General features: G+C 41.2%; 1 non-coding gene across 1 annotated transcript; it reads left to right on the top strand.

The window, feature by feature from the left end:
* The first annotated feature begins 261 nt into the window (after nt 1–261).
* LOC131254400 (small nucleolar RNA R71) lies at nt 262–368 on the top strand. The gene has a single exon (XR_009175516.1). It is a non-coding gene; the product is annotated as a small nucleolar RNA R71 (small nucleolar RNA).
* Nucleotides 369–11586: the final 11218 nt, after the last annotated feature.

Below are 11586 nucleotides of genomic sequence, written 5' to 3' on the forward strand. Positions count from 1 at the left end.
GTAGTCACTTTACACTTGAGATCATCCTCTTCTTTCAAGAGATATAATCCACCTTTTTCCTTTAATTGAGTCGGCCTAGACGTGGTGTTCGCCAGTGGGTAATAGTCCCATGATTGTGTTTTTTCAGCGAGACTATCGAGGTAATCCCATACCTCGTCGACATCTTTGTTGATGAACTCTCCATTACACATTGTCTCGACCATTTGGCGCATGGAAGATGTCAGTCCATCATAGAAAAAATTTGTAATGCGCCACGTTTCAAATCCGTGTTGTGGGCATGAACTGACCAAATCTTTGAACCTTTCCCAACATTGGAAGAATGTTTCATCTTCCTTTTGGGCAAAGTTCATGATTGCTTTTCTGAGGGTAATCGTTTTATGATGTGGGAAGAATTTTTTTATGAATTCCCTCTGCATATCGTTCCATGTGCCAATGGATCTAGGACGCAGTGAATGTAACCACGTCTTAGCTTTCTCTTTTAAGGAAAAAGGAAAGAGTTTCACCTAATTGTATCCTCGGATACATTAGGAAAACATAATGTAGCTATAATCTCATCGAACTCTTTCAAATGTAAATATGGACTTTCCGATTCAAGTCCATGGAATTTGGGAAGGAGTTGGATAACTCCTGGCTTGATGTCCATTTGTCCTGTATTTTCAGGAAAAATCATGCATGAGGGCATACTCACTCCCGCCGGTTGTAGATAATCTCGTAAAGTACGAGGTGGGGGTGCCTGTTGCACCTCATTCTCATCTTGGGTATCCTCCACCCTGGGTGGAAGTGGAGGAGGTTGGTCTTCAGCCATAACCTCGTTAACTCAGGGAATTTTGAGTGGTGTCTAGTCTGCGATGGATAGTCAACCCCTCAACCAATCCTCCTTCAAGAGATGTCGAGTGTCGTCACGGGCCCACTTGGGCATGAAAACACTCGACCCTCAATTAAAAACTTAATCCTAGGAAAATCTAGCAAGAAAGAGAGAGTTGGAAAGAAATTACCAAATTGGAGTCCCGAGTTAAAAACCTCTGCAAAATAAAATAAAATAAGTTAGATTCTAAAAAGAGAAGAACAATTCTTTAAAAGAAAGATAGAAGTGAACTAGCTTCTAAAAGAAAGAATTCCTAAAAGAAAGTGAAAATTTCTAAAATAAGTTAAGAGAGTCCTAAACTAGAAAGTAGATTACTAAAAAGAGAATTGAAAAATAGAAAGTTAATTTCTAAGAAGGGAAAGAAATAACCTAAATTCTAAAAATAAACTATTTCCTACAGAAGGGAGGATACTAGAATTAGAAAATTTCTAAAATTTAAACCCTAATTCTAAAAATATGAAAAAGTAGAGAGATTAGGAAGGAATTACCAATTTAGAAACTTATGTCCAGATCCTATAAAACAGGAAACAAGTTAAGTTCTAAAAATAGAATAAAATAAAATAAAAACTTCTATCCTAAAGTAAGTAAAATCCTAATCCTAACTTAATTCTAAAACTAATTAATTTCAGAAAAACGTAACCGTCAGTCCCCGGCAACGGCGTCAAAAACTTGTTCACTCCCCAAGTATAGGGTTGTGATGTAGTAATAAACTCGGTAAGACCGAGGTCGAATCCACAGGGACTGATACCTGTACGTTATCTGAAACCAAGTAGAACTGGAACTAGACTAAGATGTAATCTAACCAAATAGAATTTTAAGGAATAATTGTGGAAGAATTATCTAAAACTTTAAGGAATTCAGAGGAAGGAAACTAGGGATTCAGAGGATCCACTTGTAGGGATCAGGGAGATCTTTATGCCTGCTTCAAAAATCATGGAAATTTACTAGACTTCCTTTGATATAGTTTTCAAGGGGTGAAAGGTATATGAATTAGAATGGATTCCATCATCTAACCATGCCCAGGAGACAAAGCAAACAACAGGATTAAACTAATTACCAACCAATCATCAATGTATGAGGATCAGGAAGGGTACTGTCATCCTACCATGCCCATGGGACAATGATGAACAACAGGGGTTCCTGACTTCATAAACATAAAAAGGGGAAAAGAAATACTCAAAGCCATTGCAAATCCATTGTAATTTCAGTCACAACAGACCATTAAAGACTAGGAAAAATATTCCTTTAATAATTAAATATATCAAATTCAGTTTATGAATTAAAGGCATGAAAGTAAAATCTCCCATCTCACTACAGGCTGCTCCTCTTAGTCCTATCTTAGAGGTTTAGACTCACCTGATATTGGGCTAAATTCCAATTAAAAGAAAGAAGAAGAAGAAGAAGAAAAGGAAGAAGGAGAAGAGCATCGATGATCCAGTAACGACCCCTGCACTCGCTTGGCTGGCTTTTTCCAGCTCGAAGCCTGCCACTTGTGCAGCCGTCCGAGCCCAACGTCCGCATGCCTCCCCAGCGGGTTCTTTTCCTGACAGGCCCACGGTTGCTCCAGCAGCAGAGAAACCAGCCGTGCACAGCAGCAGCAGCAGCTTCCTTTCTTACGTACAGCAGCAACAACTGCTCCAGTGCTCTCCTCTTTTTCCTCTCCCTAGCTCTCTCCGAATACCCCATCTCCTCTCTCTCTTTTCCTTTTATATCAGCAGCAAGAGAGAGTGGTGGCTGGCTGTATACGCACGGCAGCTTCCGTCACGGATTCGGTTGTCACTCTGCGCAGCTCTCTTTACGCAGCCAAGAAGATGAGCGGTACACGGCCCACTTCAATCATATCTTTCCGAAAAAACAACGTCCCTTGGGGGATTTTTGGCCCACCTACATGATGAACGGTTCCGATCAGCCGTCCGACCGCCTCCAAGGGCGTACAACCCGCCGCGAACGTCGGACGGCGTCCGGCTTTCACGAACGCCCGTAACAGGGCACGCGCTGACGCGTGGTGGAGGCCATGAACGATGCTGGAGAGGAAATCCACTCCGTCAGTTGGATTCCTTGTGAAAAATCAGTCGGGGAGGAGTAGTTTTCGTAGGTTCTTGTGCGGCCCACTGGATATTGTATTCCGCCGTCCATCCTGAGTTTCGACGGTCAAAATTCGCTACACGCTGCTTCCTAGAAAAATTCCACCTAGGTGAGGTTAATAACCCTCCTCTGTACACAATGGACGGTCCAGATTGCAAATTTTGATGAGGAATGGGCCCCACTGCACGGAACCGACGGACGACGCAATGACGCTGTGTCCATCTTTGATTTGGAGAAGAGAGTCGGTCAGCGTGGGCTGACCGACTTGGAGAGGTTCAGTGCATGGCTGGTGCACGTGATTTTTATGCACATTCATCACCGGCGGGGCCCCACAGAGATGTTAATGAGAAATCCGTTCCGTTCATCAGTTTTGTCAGCTCATTTAAACTGTTGAGACCAAAAATGGAGAATATCCAGATATTAGGTGGGCCCCACTTAAGAATTTAAGGGGCTGATCTATCCGTTTGGCCACTTCCACAGCGATCCAATGGTTGATTTTTGATTTGTACGGCTTATTTAAGGTCTTCAGGCCATATATGGAGTTTCGAGCTGAACGGATGGTGGGGACCCTGTGATCTAGCACTCTATACCAATTTCAGGCTACTTGAGCATTAGTTTCTTGATTTTCTTGGATCCCTGACGTGCAGATATGCCGATCTTGGTCTCCTGGGGTCCATCTCATGCTTTGGTGTCATCAGAGCGTTAAATCCATGCTTTAAGCATCCTTTTTTCAGTCTATGCTCGTAAATACATTCTGCATCACAAATACAAATTCATAGGATTCGCAATGCACGACGTTTTTCCTCAAAATAAATATGGGCCCACAACTCCTAGCCTGGGTATCGCAATGATGTGTAAGTCGCGGCATTGGAACCGGAGCGACGGTGCGATCGCAATGGTACAAGTCTCGGGTCGAGTCAACTCAAAACTACGGGATACGACTTAGTGTTGTACGCAAACACCGATTACAGGTTGTGGGTTATCAGAATTTGACGGGGAGGGTCGTGGGAGTCTAAATAACGGTACAGACTAAGATACGGGCCCTAAAGAAATGGCTTATCACTTCCATTAATTCTTACTAATTACTACGAGAGCTTGTCACTTAGAGTAGAACGACAGCTCGGATATAATGTATTATACCACCATGCCTGACTCATGAGTTGTTATATATACAATTATATTCTGTGCTAATGGTTATAATTGGCAACTACAAACCAATGAAAATTGTGGTACACTAGATCCAAAGAGTTGTGTGGCAGCAATCAATCCATTCCAACTAATAAATTATCAACTCTGAGTGGGACATATATGGTGGACCAAGTGAACCTTAGCCAAACGGACACTGGCCACTATCAGTCGACCATTTTCTATCTTGTTCATTCGAACAAGCCTATGATAGACAACCAAAGGTAGGCCATCCACTTATTCAAATAGATTTCAGAGTTTAATCACAACAATACTAATTCATATCATCATGTACATGTTTTCAAGCATCAAGCGGTCTAATAAAACATTATGATAAGTTCGCTTTGGCATATGCACAAACACTTAGTCAACAACCTAAGCCAATTCATATGAAAGAAGCATAACAAGTAGCATAGAAGGATTCTAATGCTAGAATTATATATCATTCAGACATTTCATCAAGAATGTTATCAACTCAATACCAATGAACATATAAATTATGATAATAGAGCATTCCTAACATTTGAAACATAGGCAATCTCAACAAAACCACAAAATCAGTAACTGGAACTATCAATGGTTGATAAAGGGGAGCTTAGAAAGAATAGTCATCACTTTAGAAGGAGATTACTCGATCTAATCACACCTAAGTTTAAGGATTTTGGGAAAAACCTCTTTGCCTAAACTAATTTCTAGGAAAACCCAATAAGTCTAGGTAGTTTTCAATTTAAACTCCTCAATTGAAGTGTAAAGGGTAGGCTTGCCTTCAATTTTGGATGGAATTGCTATGGTGGAAGGATATGGCAGCTCCTTTGAAATGATTTCCGCAAAACCCTTCTTATAACTCCAAACCCCCAATTTTTACTCTCTCTCTCTCTCTCTCTCTCTCTCTCTCTTCTTTAGAGCAAAGTCGTATGGGGTGAGAGGCGCCCCAAACATGGGTATTTATAGGGTCATATGGGTGTTTGGTTGCCCTATAATTAAATAAGGATAAGGGTTAGTTAATACTTTGGTAGGTTGTTTTTAGCTTTATGGGTCCATTTTGGAGTGCACAAGTAAGTTTATGCCATGAAACAGTTGTCCAAAGTGCCGATTTACACAAGGCTACACTCACCCCAAAATTTGAACACACCAATTGACGGATATGGTTAAGAAATTAGTTCAATAGTTGTCAATCATCAATCGGGGTTGTGACTATAAGGATATTTATAGGACGATAATTAAATTTGGTGCCCTTAATTTGATTGCGAACTAACCGCTCGAATGCCTCAATATCGAGTAAGTTTGGATGAGTGCAATTAACTTACCTTTTGATAATTTTTAAAAACTATACACATTTCATGTGCTTACTTATGACTCCAAGTTGAATGATTCGGTATGCGGTCTCCACTCTTTAGTCTGTAAGGGACGTCAAGCTCGCTAAGACGGATGCCTTTCTATACCTTCGAGTTCAGTGGCCCACTCATAAGCAGTCTAGAGCTTGTTTGGTTAAATTCAGCCATCTATAGGATTATTCAAGCAATAAGATTTCTTATGCATGATGGGTATGGTCTGGATTAGCTAGGTTCATCGTTTGGTCTTTACAAGATTAGTGGAAATGGTAATTCATCCCTAATTACCCTAAACCATTAATTAGAGGGTCAAAGGTGTAATTTGGTCAATTTGGTTTAGGTGTATGGGATAATAAAGATCTAACCCATTAATCATGTTGATTTTAGGTGGATGGTCATTAACCTATAATTATTCTGTTTATTCGATGGTGAGTCATTTTGATCTTGGTCCTCGATGGATAGATCACAAGGTTAGGCCCAAATTTTAAATGACCAAACATATTCGATAGCTACCTAAGGGTAATTAATCAAATTTATACGATTCTTTTAATGGTAACATCCGTGTATTTGTTAGGATCGAGTATTAAAGATCACTATATGATAAGATTAAAAAAAGAATTCTATGATAAAAAATTTTTAAGGATTTTTGGAATCCTAGGTGAAAATACAGGGCATTACAATCTCATTACCTTATTCTCATTGGGTACATTATTAAAAGGTAGCATATCATTGGATCTGAAGAAGATCCACATCAAAGATTGGAGGAGTAAAAGAGAAGCCACACCAAGATTGATCGAGCATCTCAAGAAGGTGCTATCAATGGGGCACATTCAAAACTTATTAGAGTTTAATTATAATCCATTGAGTTTGAAACCCAATCTCAAATATGTGTAGGATTGGTTCTGATGGGAGTATAAATAAGTCCTTATGTACGACCGTCTCCCGTAAGAGTATACGTAGGTCATTGTGTAGAACTGCATCGGTTCCTAATTAGCCTATAGGAAACCTTGAGAGTCTCCGAGGGAGCCACCAACATGGGTACATACATGTAGGTTATTAGTAAGCCTATAAAAAACCTTTGTTAGTCTTTGTGTGAGCCACTGACATAGGTGTGTACGTGTATGTCTTTGTGTAGGACCGACTCCGTCGGGAGTGCATGTAGGTCCTTATGTAGGACTGCAAAGATTTGTGGTGAACCTAATGAAAACCATTGTAAAGGTTAATATTGAACCTATAGAAAACTATTAAGATAATGAAATTTGGAAAACTCAAGTTTGAGTTCATCATCCGGAAGTGGAGTAGGGATTTACCCAAACCACTAAATATCATGGTATTTGCGATTGATTTGTGTATGTTATTTTATTTATGCTTATGAGTCAAATTGTTTATCTTATGCATTAATAGATTGTATGCTAGGTATTTAATTCATTGCACGCACACACAGTTGACAATCACTCTCTCCTCATGGCCTCTTTGCACATGTAGTTGTATCCCATCCATGATTTATGCAGGATACACTAATGAAAATAGTTTGGAGTGTAACGGTTGCCTTGTACACTATTCCAATCATATGGTCCACATGAATCACAAATGAAGCTGATTTTTGGGCTTGTGGCCTAACACGGGGTGACTAACCTGCTGGTCGGGGGGATTTTACATGAACATTATAGTGGAGTCCACCCAAGCCACCCACTCATTTGCTCTCATGGCTAATGTCACTTAGACCAATGGAATGATGATTATACCAACTAACGAGATAGCTTTTTGAAAACCTTTTCGAAAAAGGCAATGGAATGTAAATCTCATATTAATTAGGTATTTTTTGAAAAATTTCCTTTCATTAGTCGGTTCAAATTGGCTTTGAATGATAGCAAAAAGTGATTAGAAGCTTTGTTAACAAGCCCACCTAAGAATTACCCCGGATCTCCACCATAAACAGCTAGGATCAAAAGGGCCTTATGGCCGAACAACCTCCCCAAAGTGAGATGGAATCCAGCCGGACCACCCCAGCCCATTTTCTACAGTAGATATTAATTTAATTTTGATGGTGTTTACTTCGGTTTTGGGTGTGTTTGGTTGCACCGAAAACATGAAATTTCATAATATTTTGCATCAAATTGGAACGATTTATCTTGAAATTTCATGATACCGGTAACACGCGATTAAGAAAATTTGAAATAAAACCCCCATTGGAAGCTCCGAAGTTTGCAGACGTTTTTCTTCCACAGGAGTGGAAGGATATTTCAAGGTGTCTCTTCATTTGGTTATCAATGGAGTGTGGCAGCGAAATCAGTTACATTACTAATCAGGTTTCAAGTTAAAATAACATGATTGCTTCTGTTGTTTCAGGGTGCGGATTAGGTACTACCCCAGCCTGTTCGGAGCTCATGACAGGCGGAGGCTCCGAGGGCCACTAGGGAGACATCGTGATATTTGAATTCTATCCACACTGTTCTTCCATTTTTTTTCATATCATTTTAGATTATTGGACCAAAAATAAGCCTGACTCAAGGCTCAAATGGACCACACCACAGGAAGCAGTGGTGCTAAGGATGCCTACCATTGAAACCTTCTCACGATCCTCCGTGTTTTATATTTGCCATCCAACATGTTGATACGGTCATATAAACGTGGGTGAATTGAAAAAACAAATATCATCTTGATCCAAAATTTCTGTGGTCCCTGAGAAATTTTCATAGGTAGGAATTTAATCCCCAACGTGTAATTTATTTGAGATTTTGATCTTCTCTATTTTTGGTTTGAAAATATAAAATGATATGAAAAAATGGATGAACAGTGTAGATAGAATTCTAACATCACGGTAGCCCTGCAGTAGCCCTCGGAAAGTACCTAATCTGCGCCCGTTGTTTTAGTGGTCTGGAATCTGACGCACATGGAGAGAGAGAGAGACAGATTGCCTGTGCAGGCGGTTTGGCTACTGACACTGCCAGCCACTGTCCTGTGCACTGTGGGCCTCAAAATGATATATGCGTTTCTTCCACGCGGTCCATCCATTTTTCCGGATCATTTTATGGCATTTATGGCATGAGTTAAAAAATGAGGTAGATCCAAATCTAAAATGGACCACATCACATTACAATAAACAATGTTGATTAAACGCCCACCATTAAAACTTTAACAATGTTGATTGAAAGCCAACCATTAAAATTTTCTACAGGGCCACAAAAGCTTTGGATCTGATATCTTTTTCCTTCATTAAGGTCTTTATTACCTAAGAATCTTAGATGTCAAATAAACGTTACAGTGGGCCTTAGGAGGTTTTTAAAGGTGGACATTCAATCACTAATTATTTCCTGTGGTGTGGTCCACCTGACATTCATATCTGCCTCATGATCTGAAAAATTAGATGAATGGCATTGATAAAATACATAGATCATGGTGGGGCTCACATAGCATCCACTAGTAGCCACCTGGCTACTGGGTTCATCACTAACCAAACCTCGTCCATTGCCTGGTGGCGCCCGTCACAAGGATATCCTTTTGTCCCCACATGGCCTAAGTTTTGTGGGGCCCACCTTAATGTATATGTTTTGTCCCCGCGGTTCATCCCTTTTGCCAGCTGAAGTGGACCACACCACAGAAAACAATGGCGATTGGATGCCCATCATCGAAAACTTGCTAGGGCCCACCGTGATGCTTTCTAAGGCCCACCGTGATGTTTTATTTGCCATCCAACCTGTTCATAAGGTCACACCATTATGAATGAAGGTAAACACAAATATAAGCTTGATTCAGAACTTGTGTGGCTCTGAAGAAGTTTTCAAAGGTAAGCATCCAATCGTCACTGTTTTCTTTCACGTCGTCCACTTGAGCTTTGGATCTGCATCCATTTTGGGCTCGTGCTCTAAAATGAGCTAACAAGATGGATGGACGGCGTGGATAAAACAGGTATATCAGGGCAGACAACACAAAGCTTGGGCCACGTTTTGTCACAGAGATATGCCTGTGGCGGGTGACACAGGCAATCTGCTTTCGAGAGGGAGAGGCCGGCAGAAATATCACTGAGATTTTAAAAGTCATTGGATACTTTTCTTAAGAGATATTATTGATTTCGGTGTTCTTTTTTTTTTTTTTTCATGATGTTTTCAAGGATTTTAATTTAAAACTTGAAATAAACGAACTTATATCTTTATATTCAATTTTTAATACCGCAAATTTTATAAAGTTAGATTTTACCAAATAGTGCTTTTAGGAACCCATATTCAGGATAATGCTTTTAGAGAGGAAAAGTTACAATACTGCACTTCATTGCTTTTTTATACAATAAAGTGGAAAATCAAAAGTTTTGGGACCCATGTGATATGTATCTCATATTGAATTCATCCCATACATGCACACTAACATTATTATCAGTAGAAGAAACGAACGCAATTGTAAGCCAAGTTAATCAATAAAAGAAATATTGTATACCATTCAAAATATCTCATTTCAATCGTAACCCATATAATGATTTGATTGACCTGTTGTTTTGTTCTTGTTATCACCATGGTGTAGTTCGTACATTTAATGGATTGGATGCTATATGCATATAATATGGCCCCCACGAGTCTTGAGTTTCACTCTTTTGAAATAAAAAGATCAAATGAGGGTAATTTTATAATTTCATCCCTCAAGGAGCATCTCTGTAAGCCTCGTGTCCTAGACCATACCGTTCTGTGGACTTCCGCGGTCTTCCCGGTCAAATTCCGGCAACCTTCGACTCTTAACCGGTATTTGCGCACGACCCTGAGTCACACGTCATCAACCTAAATTAACTCAACCCGAGACTTGTACCCTTGCGACCGCGTCGTCGCCACGGTTCTGATGCCACGACTCGCACGCCGATCTAATACCCTGGTCAGGAGATGTGGGTCTAGGTTCGGTGCGAGGAAAACGCCGCGCATTTGCAATCCCAAGAGAATCTCTATAACATGTCTCATCAATCACTTCATATGTCAAGTACCTACCCCATCATACCCATCCCTCTCTCACCCACAAGTCAACAACACCCATACCTATCCTATCCCAATCTTACCAAAAAGTCAAGGCAACCCATACATTCCCATGCCATATCCCTTACACCACTCCATTCTCTCTCATTTCTCATTTTCCTCCCAAGAGCAACCCAACGTCCAAGCTAGAGAGTTCCATGAGAGAAGCTTTGTATGGCCCACTCCCTACTACCCAATCTTCCATCTTAGTCATCCAATCCTCATCTTCCTCCATTAAAGTTGAAAACAAGAAGCTAAGGAATCCATGGAGCCTAGAAGAAGCAGAATCGGTGGGTGATCTTGGGTCTCCACTTATTTATTTTGTTTTGTAATTTAAGGGCCCACTTGTCGTGGGACCCACCTTGATGTATGCTTTGTATCAAAGAGGGGCCCATAGTGGCGGGGCCCCTCCACCCTCTTCTCTCTCTCTCTCTCTCTCTCTCTCTCTCTCTCCATTGTTTTTTTTATGTATGATGGCCCATGGCCCACTTGATGCATGATCCACGCCATCCATTGATGTGGACCTCACTGTTTTCATGGCTAGTACATGCCATGGGCAAAACACAAAGATCATGCTAATCCAAAACAGGTGGGCCATGTGGGATCCACCTTGTGAGGTGTACATCCACACCGTCAGTCCTGGCGGATGCACCAGTGGAGGGTGCGGCTAACAATGAAGTGTTCTGACGGTGAGTGTGGACTGACGTGGGTGGCTAACAGTGTAGTGTGGCTGACAGTGGGAGTAGCTAACAGTGGAGTGTGTATGGACAGTGGGGTCCATGGGCTCCATCCACGCCCTCCACCCCACGTGTGGGGCCACACCACGGTGTATGTGTTCTATCCAAACCGTCCACCATCGCTGGACGGTGGGACCACGTCGGTGTGGGGCCCTCCTTGGTGCGTGTGCACACTTAGCTCCATAGCTCAGGTGGCAGACTGAGTGAAAGATACCTCGTTTCAGCACTGGAGGTCTTGGTATCGATCCTGTGGAGGTGGCTAACATGGAGTGTGTACTGACATGTGAGTATTGATATGGCTGTGGACGGACTGTGGGGTCCATGGGACCCATCCATACCGTCCATCCGTATAAGATGGCCCCACCATGATGCATGTATTGTGTCCACCGTCC

The sequence above is a fragment of the Magnolia sinica genome, chromosome 8, assembly GCF_029962835.1.
Source record: "Magnolia sinica isolate HGM2019 chromosome 8, MsV1, whole genome shotgun sequence".
In the NCBI taxonomy this organism is placed as follows: domain Eukaryota; kingdom Viridiplantae; phylum Streptophyta; class Magnoliopsida; order Magnoliales; family Magnoliaceae; genus Magnolia; species Magnolia sinica.